This window comes from Apteryx mantelli, chromosome 5 (assembly GCF_036417845.1).
Source record: "Apteryx mantelli isolate bAptMan1 chromosome 5, bAptMan1.hap1, whole genome shotgun sequence".
Lineage (NCBI taxonomy): Eukaryota > Metazoa > Chordata > Aves > Apterygiformes > Apterygidae > Apteryx > Apteryx mantelli.
Window position 1 is genome coordinate 10,942,525 of NC_089982.1, and position 11,222 is coordinate 10,953,746.

At 61.9% G+C, this 11,222-nt stretch overlaps 1 long non-coding RNA gene across 4 annotated transcripts; it reads right to left on the bottom strand.

Annotated features, from left to right (window-relative positions):
• Positions 1 to 3,855: 3,855 nt before the first annotated feature.
• Positions 3,856 to 8,429, bottom strand: LOC106491936 (uncharacterized). Of its 4 annotated transcripts, XR_010884241.1 has the most exons (7): positions 8,208 to 8,429; positions 7,449 to 7,577; positions 7,205 to 7,371; positions 6,908 to 7,033; positions 5,780 to 5,893; positions 4,654 to 4,831; positions 3,856 to 4,532 (listed from the first exon to the last, which is right to left on the bottom strand). It is a non-coding gene; the product is annotated as an uncharacterized lncRNA (long non-coding RNA). The 4 variants fall into 4 exon arrangements; XR_010884242.1 differs by lacking the exon at positions 7,205 to 7,371 and having other exon boundaries at positions 8,208 to 8,428; XR_010884243.1 differs by lacking the exons at positions 6,908 to 7,033; positions 7,205 to 7,371 and having other exon boundaries at positions 8,208 to 8,424.
• Positions 8,430 to 11,222: the final 2,793 nt, after the last annotated feature.

An 11,222-nucleotide genomic window follows, 5' to 3' on the forward strand; every position in this document is an offset into this window, starting at 1 on the left:
AGACACAGCAGTAAGTTACGAACTTGAGTCTGTAAAGCTTCAAAAGGAAGCCACAATTCCATTTCCCAGCCTGGGATCATACTGCCTCTGCAGTTTGACTAGTCTGTCATTTTGTGTTGTTTATGCCCCTCTACTACATATATGAAGACTGAGAGTATGAACACTTACATTGCGAAGTACTCTGGAAAGCAGAGGCAACAGTGGCTTGGTAAACAGATCTTACCTGTGGATGTGGCAGTCCATCTTTTTATGCATGGAAGGCATGGCATACTCAGGTGAAAATAAGTAATTAGGAAATTAGCATTTAATTAGAGCAGTCTATGCTGCTGGAAAAGAGGTGTCTCCTCCAAACTACACAATAATCACTCTGTATTTGCACATTTCCTCACTAACTTGTTAGTTTTCACACAAAATATTTATAGATCTTCCTTGTAAACTACTATATAATATTTCCTTTTGTAAAGCATCCAAGACACACTGAAAAGAACCTGAACTGAAAATGTTTGTGATGCTGTGAAGACACTGAGAAAAGAATCTCAGCTTGTCTTTCTTTGGATAAATGGTCTAAAGAACTGACAGTATCCTTGCTGAGTGTGATCACTCCTAAATGTATAAAATGACCTCTTCCTAGGACCTTACAAATTCTACCTGGGAGTGTTGTCAGTATTTGAGGAAGAGTCACATCTAGTTAGCAGTGTAGCCCATGCCTGCAGTGACATTACAACTACTAATGCAGAAGTCTTTCAATGTATGCTGTGTATTCATCTAGGGGAAAAAAAAATTCAAAGTAGTACATGAAAGTTTAGCCTTGAAAGTACCTGCTTTGGAGTTATACCTATCAGAGATAAGCCATTTGTCCACTTGGAAAGGACTACATGTGCATTTGTCTTTGATTTGAAGCCTGTCAAGGCAACTCAGAAGGCTGTGCAGAAAAAGCAGGAACTGTTTGTAATTGAAAATTTGGGGAGTTGAACTGTCTAATCATGCCTTGTTGTATTTGTAAGCAGAGTTCCTTGTGTATCTTCAGCTCTGATGCAGCCCAGAATTGATTTTTTCCCCCCAAAGATAATTTGAATTTCATAAGGATTTTCTGAGCGATATGGGATCTTGGACAGTAGCTGAGTCAGTATGAAATTTGGTGTGGGCTTCCCTGTGATGGAGTCAATCACAATTAAAATATGAGCAGCATCAGCTGAAAGAAGCACAAGTTGTTCTTTGCTTTTACAGATTTGTGTGGATCCCTAAAGAAGAACGCAAGGGCATTAATCAGTCTGCCTTGAACTGGGCCATATGTGCTTACATAAATATCAAAGTTCAACTAAGGGTTTCTAGAATATAAATGGAAGGAAATTTTAAGTCACATTTGTAACAGCTGATGCTAATGGACTCCTGTGTCTGAACCCTGTATCTTGCTGCCTCACTCACTCTTGCTCATTTAAATTTCATCTGAAAAAAAAAAAACCTTTCTTCTTTCTCCATACATCCTCTAGATCTCTTTCTCAGCGCAGTGTTTGAAGGCTGTTCCTGTAATATTAAACATGACAAGATGGTTGGCCTGCCAGCCCAAACAGTTTTTAAGAAATAGGAAAGTGTTTGCACAAAGCATCAAAAAACAGGGTAATGCCACCATTTCATGCCCTCAAACCTTTGTTTTAGCCATGCTTTGGTAGCTGGTTCCAGCTCCTGGCACATCCTTCTGCCCTGGGCCTTTGCCCCTAACACCACAGAATGGCCACAGCCACTGCCCTTTCCCCGCCATGCATAGGGTACGGATTTGCCACTTGGCCCTGCTCATGGACCCTTTTTGCCATCCCCACGGGAAAAGCAGGAGTGACCCAGCAATGGCTTTTGATTTGATTGCAAATCGCAGTACTAAGGCAATGGCGATGGAGGGAAAATTTTGCCCACGCCAATCCTGCACCCTGGCTTAGCTGGGCCCTTTGCTTGCTGGCGCTTCCTCTGCTGGAAATCGGGGCATTGCTGGCCCAGACCTTTTTGTCCATGGGTGCAGCACACCACCTCTCCCTGATGCCCCGGAGCCCGCGGGTCGCCTGGGGCGACAAGTGGCTTTCCTGCTCGTTGTACTAACACTTCTTTGGGATCGCCGGTAAAACACGGCGGCGCGACCACCGCCCGAGGGGCGCGAGGCGCCTCAGCGCCGCGGCGGTTTGTAACGGTTGTCGCGCTCCCGCAGGCGACACGCGCCGCCACCCCCCGCCCCGCGCTGTCACCACAGGGCGGGCGCGTAACGGTCGGGCGGTAACGGTTGGTCAAGAGGGTAACAGTCGGGCGGGTAGCGATTGGTCTAGAGGAGAACGGCTGGGCGGTAACCATTGGTCGGGCGGGGAACGGTCGGCGCTAGGACCCGGGGCGGGGCGGGCCCCGCGGGCGGGGCGGGGCCACAGCCGTTAAAAGGCGCCGGTTGGGGGCGGGGCCGCCGTAACGGCTGCGCTGTCGGGGGCGCGGGGGGCTCTGCTCGCTGCAGCCGCGGCCGGAGCGCGGGGCGGGCGCGGGGTGCGGCCGCTGCCGGCGGGCCCCGGCACCGGTGAGTACGGGGCGGCGGGCCGGGCCCCGCGCCGCGCTCGGCCTCCGCCCGGCCGGAGCCCCGTGGGGCCGGAGCCGCGGCGGAGCGGGCCGGGCGGCGGCGGCGGCGGCGGGGGGGAGCGGCGGTGGCGGGCGCCGCCGCGGCCCTGCGGCCCGGAGAGCGCAGCCGCGGCCGGGGCGGGGAGGTGGGGGCCGCGGTCTCGCGGCCGGGGCGGCAGCCGCGGCGGGAGGGGGCGAAGCGGCCCCGGCCCGGGACTTCGGGGCGCGGCGGGGTCGGTGCCGGCGCCGGGGAATAAAGGCCGAAGGGCCGCGGCCGGCGCCCCCTGCCCGCGCTGCCCCGCACACGGGCCCCAGCGGCCGAGCCCGGCCCAGTTCCCAAGCACGGACCCACCGCCCGGGGCCCCGCGCCCCCAGCACCGCACACGGGGCCGGGGGGGGGGGGGGGGAGGGGTCGGCACACGGCGGGGAGCGGCGCGGCGCGTTTCTGGGCTCGGAAGCGGAGACGGAGTCGGCTGCTTGTGAGGCTCAGAAAGGGGCTCCACCGTGCGTTTCTGGGGCTTGAAAAGGGGCTCAGTTGGCCGTTTGGGGGGGCTCAGAAACGGAGGCGAAGCCAGGCGACTGGGGGTCTTGAGAAGGGAGGAGGAGTCATGCATTTGGGGGGGCTTGAATTGAGGGTCTGTTCCTGAGCCCCCAGAAGGGCCCACTGAGCTGAAGTCGTGTGTTTCTTAGGGCTAGAGAAGGGAGGCTGTCCTCTGCTTTGGGGCTTGATAAGTAGAGGCTGGGGCTTCTGGTTTTGAGGCTTGAAAAAGGGCTCAGTGGGCTCTTTGGGGGCTCAGAAATGGAGGCAAGTCCTGCCTTTTTGGTGCTCAAAACCAGGCTCTATGGGCTGCTTTGGGGGCTGAGAATGGAGGCTCAGTCCTGCATTTTTGGTGCTCAAAAACAGGTTTATTGGGCCAGTTTCAGAGCCCAGAAATGGAGGTTAAGTCCTGCATTTGGGGATTCAGAAAAAGGCTATATGGGCTGTTTTGGGGGCTCAGAAACAGAGGCCAAGTCTTGTGTTTTGGGTGCTCAAAACCAGGCTATAGCCTCTGTTTCTCAGCTTCCAAAAGAGCCCCTATAGCCTGGTTTTGGGTGCTCAAAAACAGAGACTAAGTCATGTGTTTTTGGAGCTTGAAAACAGAGACCAAGTCATCTGTTTTCAGCCCCAAAACCAGAGGCCAAGGGGGCCCTTTTGTGGGTGGTGGAAGGGCGAGGGGGGTGGGAGGCGGCTGGGCTGGGTGGTGGGAGGGAGGTGGGCAGGGCCTGTGGACCCTCACCGGAGGTGGGGGTCCATTCGTGTGCGCCCTGACGGCAGGGAGGCTGGCATGCACCAGGCCGAACTTCGCGTCTGAGATAGATAGTTTCTGGCGCGAAAGGCGCTTTTGGGGGAGGAAACACAAGCAGACACCATCTTCCAGTTCCAATGTTTATTCACCCTTTGTACAAGACTCGGAATATTTATTCAATGTGTGTACATTGTTCATAAACTAATTGTTCAATATGTATGCAATATTAAAGATGATATTAATATGCAAGTTATGACAGTGACTGATTTACGACCTTGTCAAAAGCCCAGACAGCTGTAATGAGCCCCCAAGCTGGAGTCATAACGAGCCCAAGCCATACTCCCAGCACCACTTCCAAGGAGGCCGCAGGCACAGGCAGGAGCTCGTCGCAGCCAGGAGCGGGGCACTCGCAGGGCAGAGGGAGGCGAGGGGTCCTTCTGCACATGGGGAGTCCAACTTCTTCTGTCAGGGATTAAGCAAACCCCACGGCGCTCGCTCTCCGTTGTGGATGCCTCCCACTTTCATTTCCAGAGCAGAGCAGATGCAGCCTGTTGCCCGCATGTGCGGTTCTCGCTCTGCTCCTCCGAGGGGGGGGCAGCCGCACAGGGACGGGAGCACAGAGTGACCTGGCCAAAGCAGCTGTCACTTGCTGGCAGGACAAACCTGGGAATGAAAGAGCTGGGCAGTGAGGCCAGACCTTCTGCTCCACAGGCCAAGTGCAGCTCTCCAGGCCATGCGATGAGCAGCTGTGCGCTGAGCCACAGCAAAAACACTGCAGACTCACCAGGAAACACCTCTGAGGCCCCAAAGTCCTCGTGCGGGTGAGGGGACAAGGACGCAGCCCCTCCTGCGGGATGTGCTATCCCTGGCTTTGCACATGGTGGCAGCGTCCGAGAGCTGGCGCTGGGGTGACGCTGCGGTGTTTGCACCGGCCCCCTGGCGCGGCTGGGGCTCCTCCATCCCTGCTTGGGGAGAGAGACCAGTTAGCGAGAGCTCGCGGCTGCACGGCGCAGCCCCGCACGGCCCCAAATCAGCCCCAGTGTTTAGCTGCCCCTGCGAATCCTGCGCCTTGCCCTAACTGGAGCCCTGCTCAGCCTCGCCAGCCAGAAAAGTCACCTTTCTCCCCAGAGGAGCACACTAGAATTAATACTTGCTAAGAAACATCAGCTAAGCGAGGCGCGTTCCAAGCAAAGCACAAAGCAGCAGAAACCGCGGCCCTGCCTGGAGCCCTCCCCAGGGAGGGCCTCCCCGCGGGGCTGGTCCTGAGCCCCGAAACAGCCTTCGCGCGTGGGGGACACCTGCTGGGAGGGCGCGCGCCCCGGCTGCATTCAGCACCAGCGAGCCCAGAGGGACCCGCGCACCGACACCCCCAGCGACGCGCCAGCACCACAAACCTTCCCTCGACCCCAACAGCCCCCCCGCGGCTGCAGTCCGGACCCGACCCCGACCCCGCCGCAGCCGATGCCCCTGCCCAGGAGGGCGGCTGCCCCACGGGGACGGACACCTGCAACCCCCAGACACCCTGCTGAGAAGGCAAGGGGCAAAGCCAGAAGCCACAAGCAAAAAATGTTTTTTTCCTAAACAGCAGCCAGGCACCAGCTTCCGCAGCTCAAGCTGGTTTCGGGTGTTCCCACCTGTCTGACCCCGCCGAGCGCCCCCAGGCACAGCACTACTCGGCCGCCCGTGCAGCGCAGCACCCTGCTCCCGCTGCGGGGTCCCGGCCAGGACCCCCCACCCTCATCACTGGGTCCTCGGGGACCTGCAGGGACTGCGGTGCCTCCCGCCAGCACCAGGAGAGCCCGCAGAGCCCCCAGCCCGACACCCGGGGCACGGACAGCCCCGGCGACCACGCGCCCCGTTCCCGGTGTCACAGCGGGGCTCGCTGCTCCGTCGCCCCTCGCGGCACTCACCGGACGCGTCCTCCCGTGTCGGTGTCCTCGGCGCTCCCCATGTCGGGCTCGTGCTCCTCGCTGATGCTCAGGGCTGGGCGCTTCCTGCTCTTCCTCGCACCCACGCAGCGTCGCCTGTGGTGACACAGACCTCTGTGAGGACCCGGCAGGAACGTCCCCTGCTCCCCCCGGCACCACCACGCGCCCGTCCTCGCCCCCGGCACGGTCCTGCACGCCTGGGCCGGCAGGCGCAAACCCTGCACCCTGCGCAGCGGTGTCCAGAGCAGCCCCGTCCCCGGGGACGGCCACAGCTTCCAGGCCCAAGAGGTGATGCCCGTCCCGCGCACCCCTCCCAGCGAGGAGGACGCGGCTCTCCCTTGCCCGCGAGCTCCCGGCCCCGGCGCCCAGCCCACGCAGACGCGAGCGAACGCCGGGCCACAGCCCTGCATCTCGCTGCGGCCGAGCAGCCAGGGGCCGCGGCGGCTCCCCACGAGGCTCCTGTGGGGCAGGCACGGCAATCGCAGCGGTACAGCCGGACACGCAGCGCCCCCAAAGCAGAGCTAACGAACACGGCCGCTTTGCGCAGCGCCGCCCCCTCCCCACGCAGCCCTTTGCGGGAGCGCTGGGGGCTCTGCCGGGAGCGCCCGGCCCCTTCCCGAGTTACCGAGGCCCTCGCAGGCACGAGGCGCCCGGCTGCGCGTCTCCGTCCCACTCCCCCGGCCGTCCCCAACGTCGGCTACGCCGAGGGCGCTGTCGAAGCTGCGGCCCGGGTGGCCGAGGTGCCTCCGCCCGCGCCGGCTCCCTGGAGGCAGCAAGACCAGGTTACCGAGGGGAAGCCCTGCCTCGAAGGGGTTCACGGCGCAGCCCCCACGGGACTCGCACGCTGCCGCTCCCCGACACCCAGCCCCCGCACAGCCCCCGGCTGCTCCCGGCCGGCGTCCCTGGCTGCTCCCAGGTTTCGCTGGGGGTGGGAATTACCCCCTTGGATGGGGTGGGAGCGACCCGGGGCGCCAGCTCCCCAACGCGGCGCTGCTCCGCGCTGCTGATCAGCTTTCTGAGCAAGCGAGCGACCCCAGCTCCTCCGTGGGGGCTGCGAGCGAGGGACGGGCCAGGGCAGAGCAGAGGGGGAGTCCCCGCTTCTCCCCTTACCGGGCTGCAGGCCCCGCACGGCCCCCGGTCCAGCCGCTCTCCCGGCGCCTCCCTGCTGCAGTTCAGCCGCCCAGTCCTGTCTGAAACCGCTTTGGGGACGACACAGGCAAGTTCGGTTCTGCCCTGCTGTGGAGGCGCAGCTGAGTGAGTAACATTCGCCGAGTTCAGCGCCCTCCCTATGGCCATCGCTAGCGAACCCGTCAGGGCGGCTTTGTCCCGAGTCACGTCTCTGAGCAGAGACCGGCCTGGCAGAGACGCTCCTGTGCGGCCGCTCTGCGCCTGGCCAGGCTTGTTCACCTGACGCAGCCCCGGGAGCCAGCCGAGGTCCCCTGTCTGCGAGGGCAAAGCTCGCAGGGCATCTCCGACCCAGGTGTCTCGAGCTCCTCTCCAGCTTGTTGCTAGAGGCGGCGTTACATAGCAGAAACCCCGTGGAGGGCTGGCACAAAGCCGTCCTTCGCGTCTTCCTTAAGCATAAAGCCACGGGCAGTGTCTCAGCTCAGCAGCCTGAGCAGGGCTAAGGCAGAGGGTAACTAAAACCCACCTGGGCAACCCGCTGGCATTCCTCCCACCAGAAGAAGTTCCTACACTTGCCAGCTTAACTTCTACTCGCTTCTTTTCCAACACGTCCCAGATGAGAGGCAGCTGTCATCCCTGCATCCCTTTCTGAAAGCTGTGAAGAAGAAAGCAAGACTGAGCTCACGCTGCGAGAATCAAGTATCCCAGGTTATGAACCTACGCGGTTCATATTCGCGTTCGCATAGAGGTTACCAACCCGCCCCAGGAGCCGCCCTCCCGCCCCGCCAGGGCCCCCGGGGCAGCGCACGCTCGCTACGGCGAGAGCAGCTGCGCAAGGGCCCCTCCGGGCAGCCCCAGCGCCGCGCTGCAGACGGGCCCGTCCCTCCCGCGCCGCTCTCAGCACCGCAGGCCGAGGCCCTTTCACGCACGAGGCGCGGGGTCACCTCAGCCACCCGCCGAGTCACTCCGCAGGCGCCCCGGCAAGGGCAGGGTGACTCGGGGCCGCCGCTCGGTCCCCTTCTCTGCCAGGCGCCCTGTGCTTACCCCCGGGCAGGCGCCAGCCCTGCAGGACCTGCGCTACGGAGCGGGACGGGAGGCCCCATCACAGGCACGGCCGCGCTCGGCCAGCCCCGACGGCGCCCGCCGGGAACGACGACGCTGCCTGGGGCCAGTCGGGCTCCCAGCACGGCCCGGGATGGCAGCCCGTTTCCTTGGACCCGCTCGGAGCCGAGCCCGGGAGATGCGGGCGGATGCACACCGGCGCGCGGGGAGCGTCTGTACTCACCGCCGGGTCCCGGCTGCCAACAGGCTTCCTCTGCCGCGATGCGGTGCCCGGATGCCTCTCGGCACAGTTCCTCTGTGCCGACTGCCTCCCTCGCAGGGCAGAGATGGAAAGGAGTCACCGGGCTCTTGCTGAAACCTGGGGCTGCTGTTTTAGGGGACAGAACAAAAATTGCTGTCTGAGGAGACGGGAACTGGGTGGAAAACGCAGCTCGTAGGGTCTATACCGTTGAATGCCACTTCAAAGCTGGAACAGCAGCTGGTTCCATGACTTAAAGGAGGAGCCAAACTTCTGCGTTGGGAGTAAACCGCAACCAGGAACCCATCCCTGGGCTGCGAAGGCTGCGCCAGGTGATGCCGCTGTGTCCGGTTCCAAGGCAGGAGTTAACAAATGCGGGATACGGTACTAGGTGGGAGAAGAGGGAAACAAAGCAGCACCTGCCCTGCAGGGCTCTGGCGCCCCTTGCAACAAGCTCCCAAGCTGAAGAGAAAACGAGAGCTGCGTACAGGGAAACTCCCGGCCGTTAACTGGGGACAAGCTACCAAAACGAGAGGTCCGAGCAGAGCAAAGGCCGCTCCCAGGAGCGGGTCACTCGGCTTACCAGAGACCAAGCACTCGCCGTGGCGGCAGGAAGGGGCAGCGGCGCCTTGCAGCGAGAAACCCGGAGCGGGAGGCATTGACTCTCGGGATTTCATAGAGGGACCCACCATCGCCCCCAGACCCACGCGCCCACCCCAGGGCCCCGCTCCGCTCGCCCGGGCGCCGAGGGTCGCCCCGGTGGTCGCCCACGTTGATGGCGCCGAGCAGCAGGAGGGAGCCGCAGCAGGCGCCGATCTCCCCGCGAGCTGCGGGGCACCGCGAGGGGCCGGGGCCACAACGCTCGCGGCTGCGGGCGAGCGAGCAGCCCTGGCGCTCGGGCACCAGCCGCAGCCCCAGGGAGCTGCCCACGCGCGAGGCCGCGCACGCGGGCACGGCGGCGGTGGTGAGGCTGCCGAGCCGGCAGGGACGTAGCCCGGCTCCGGTGAAATGCCACGGGCAGCCCCCGGCACAGGGCCGCCTGCGATCCGCTGCGTCGTCCCACGGGCTGGCCGAGGTCTGGGCAGAAACATAACTACTGCTAGCTGCAGTCAAACTGTAAAGCTTCGCTGTTCATTAACTAGCAAAGCACAAGCACAAGCAGAGGACTGGCAACCAGCTGCTTAAAAATATTAGCCAGTAAATTGGAGAAACAACAAGGAAGCAAAACCGCGCTCCCTTAGACCCTTAATATCCTCAGGAGCTCTTGCAGAAAGGGACCTTCTCGCTTGGGAAACCTGGACGAGCGCTAGTAACCACCCGTGCCGGCTTTGTCTTCCCTAAGCAGCGCAGAAGGACAAGGAAAGCTTTCCAGCCCTCTGGATATCATCAGCTGCAGGGCCCTTAGCTTTGCTTCAGCTTGTTTGTTTTATCACATGTGCAAACAAGGAAAGAAAACACATTTTTAAAATCATTGCCAACAGCTGAAGTGAAAACCAGGACGACATTGCAGACAAACCAAAGCAATAAACACAAATGGATCCAGTTTAGAGGGGTCCCTTTCTCTTGGTGGGTCTCCAGGTGCCTCCTATTACTGACCACGGGCATGGGAATAAGCAGTGGCTCTGCTTCCACATGTGGAGGCCTCTAGGAAATCACCACAGTAAATCAGTGATTCTGTCTGTGTTTTAGGAGGCCAAGAATAACACCATGGTGTTTCCAACCAGCATTTCCCATCTCAGGGAACGGCACCGCGGGCACCTCAAAAACGACAGTAACCCGACCCGGGCGCAACACGCTCGTCCCAGCCGGCTGGAAATAACCCAGCCCAGAGCCATCACAATAAAATAGCACATTTGGCAATTCTCACAAATCAAGCTGTCATCCCATCTTCCTGGGATCTCAAAACGTGCAAGGAAAATATTTACCACCACCATCACCACCAAAGAGAAAGTGTAAGACTGGAAACATGTCACCAGCGCTGCCATAGCTCGTGCCCCGCTGCGTCTGCTGGCCACTGAGAGCCCCCCCAGGCAGCAAACACCCTCCGCACTGCTCTCTTGCCCCAAAACACCCCTCACCCGAGCACGCGCTGGGGCAAACCCGGGTCCGGGCTGGCCGAGGGTCCGGGCAACGCAAGGGCACGAGCAGCAGTGAAAGCAGCAGCGGCGGATATGGAAACTAAACGTGATCCAGAAACCGCATTCGCACTGGCGCTACCCCAACCCCCCCACCCGTCACGCCGGATACCCGGCGCGCGCCGACAGCAGCGCAGGAACAAATCCAGAGCTGCTGGGTGGGAAACAGCGACACAGCGAAGGGTTTCGCCCTGCTGACAGGCAGTGCCCAGGTCCCCATGCCCCGAGGGGGCAGGAACCGCTGCGGCCTCCACCTGCGGGTCGCTGCTGGCCCCCAACACGCGACACGGGGCAGGGACGCGAGGGTCGCGCCTCCGTACACAGCCCGGGGGGAACCCCAAAAGTGCCCCTCACGCGTCTGCAGGGAGGCGAAAGCGCAGGCCGTGCCCGCGCGTGTCGCGCCTCCACCGCGGTACAACCAGGGCTGCGCCACGTGCACAAACACAGCGCCGGCAGCACGTAGCCGCCGGGGCCAACACGGGGCAAACCCCAACCGGCAGAGCCACGAGAAGAAGCGCCAGGAAACACCACCGGGGAACTCCCCGTCGCGCTAAAAGCGGCGGCGGCGGCGGCAGCAGCCCCCCCAACCGCCCCCCAGCCCCGGGAAGGCCCCCACCAACCGCCCCGGCGCCGCCTGGCGGCCGCGGCCGGTACTGCAGCGCCGCGCCGCGCCGCGCCCCCCCGCCGGGGGCTCTTGAAGCCTCGGGGGCCGCCGCGCACCTGCCGCCCCTCGGCGCCCGGGCGGAGACTCGGGGGCGGGGCCGCGCCCGCCCAGGCCAATCAGCGCTGTCGTCGTCACATGGGAGCCGCCAATCGGGAGCCGGGGCGGGAAGTGACTAAAGCCTTTGGAGGCCTCACGTGCGTG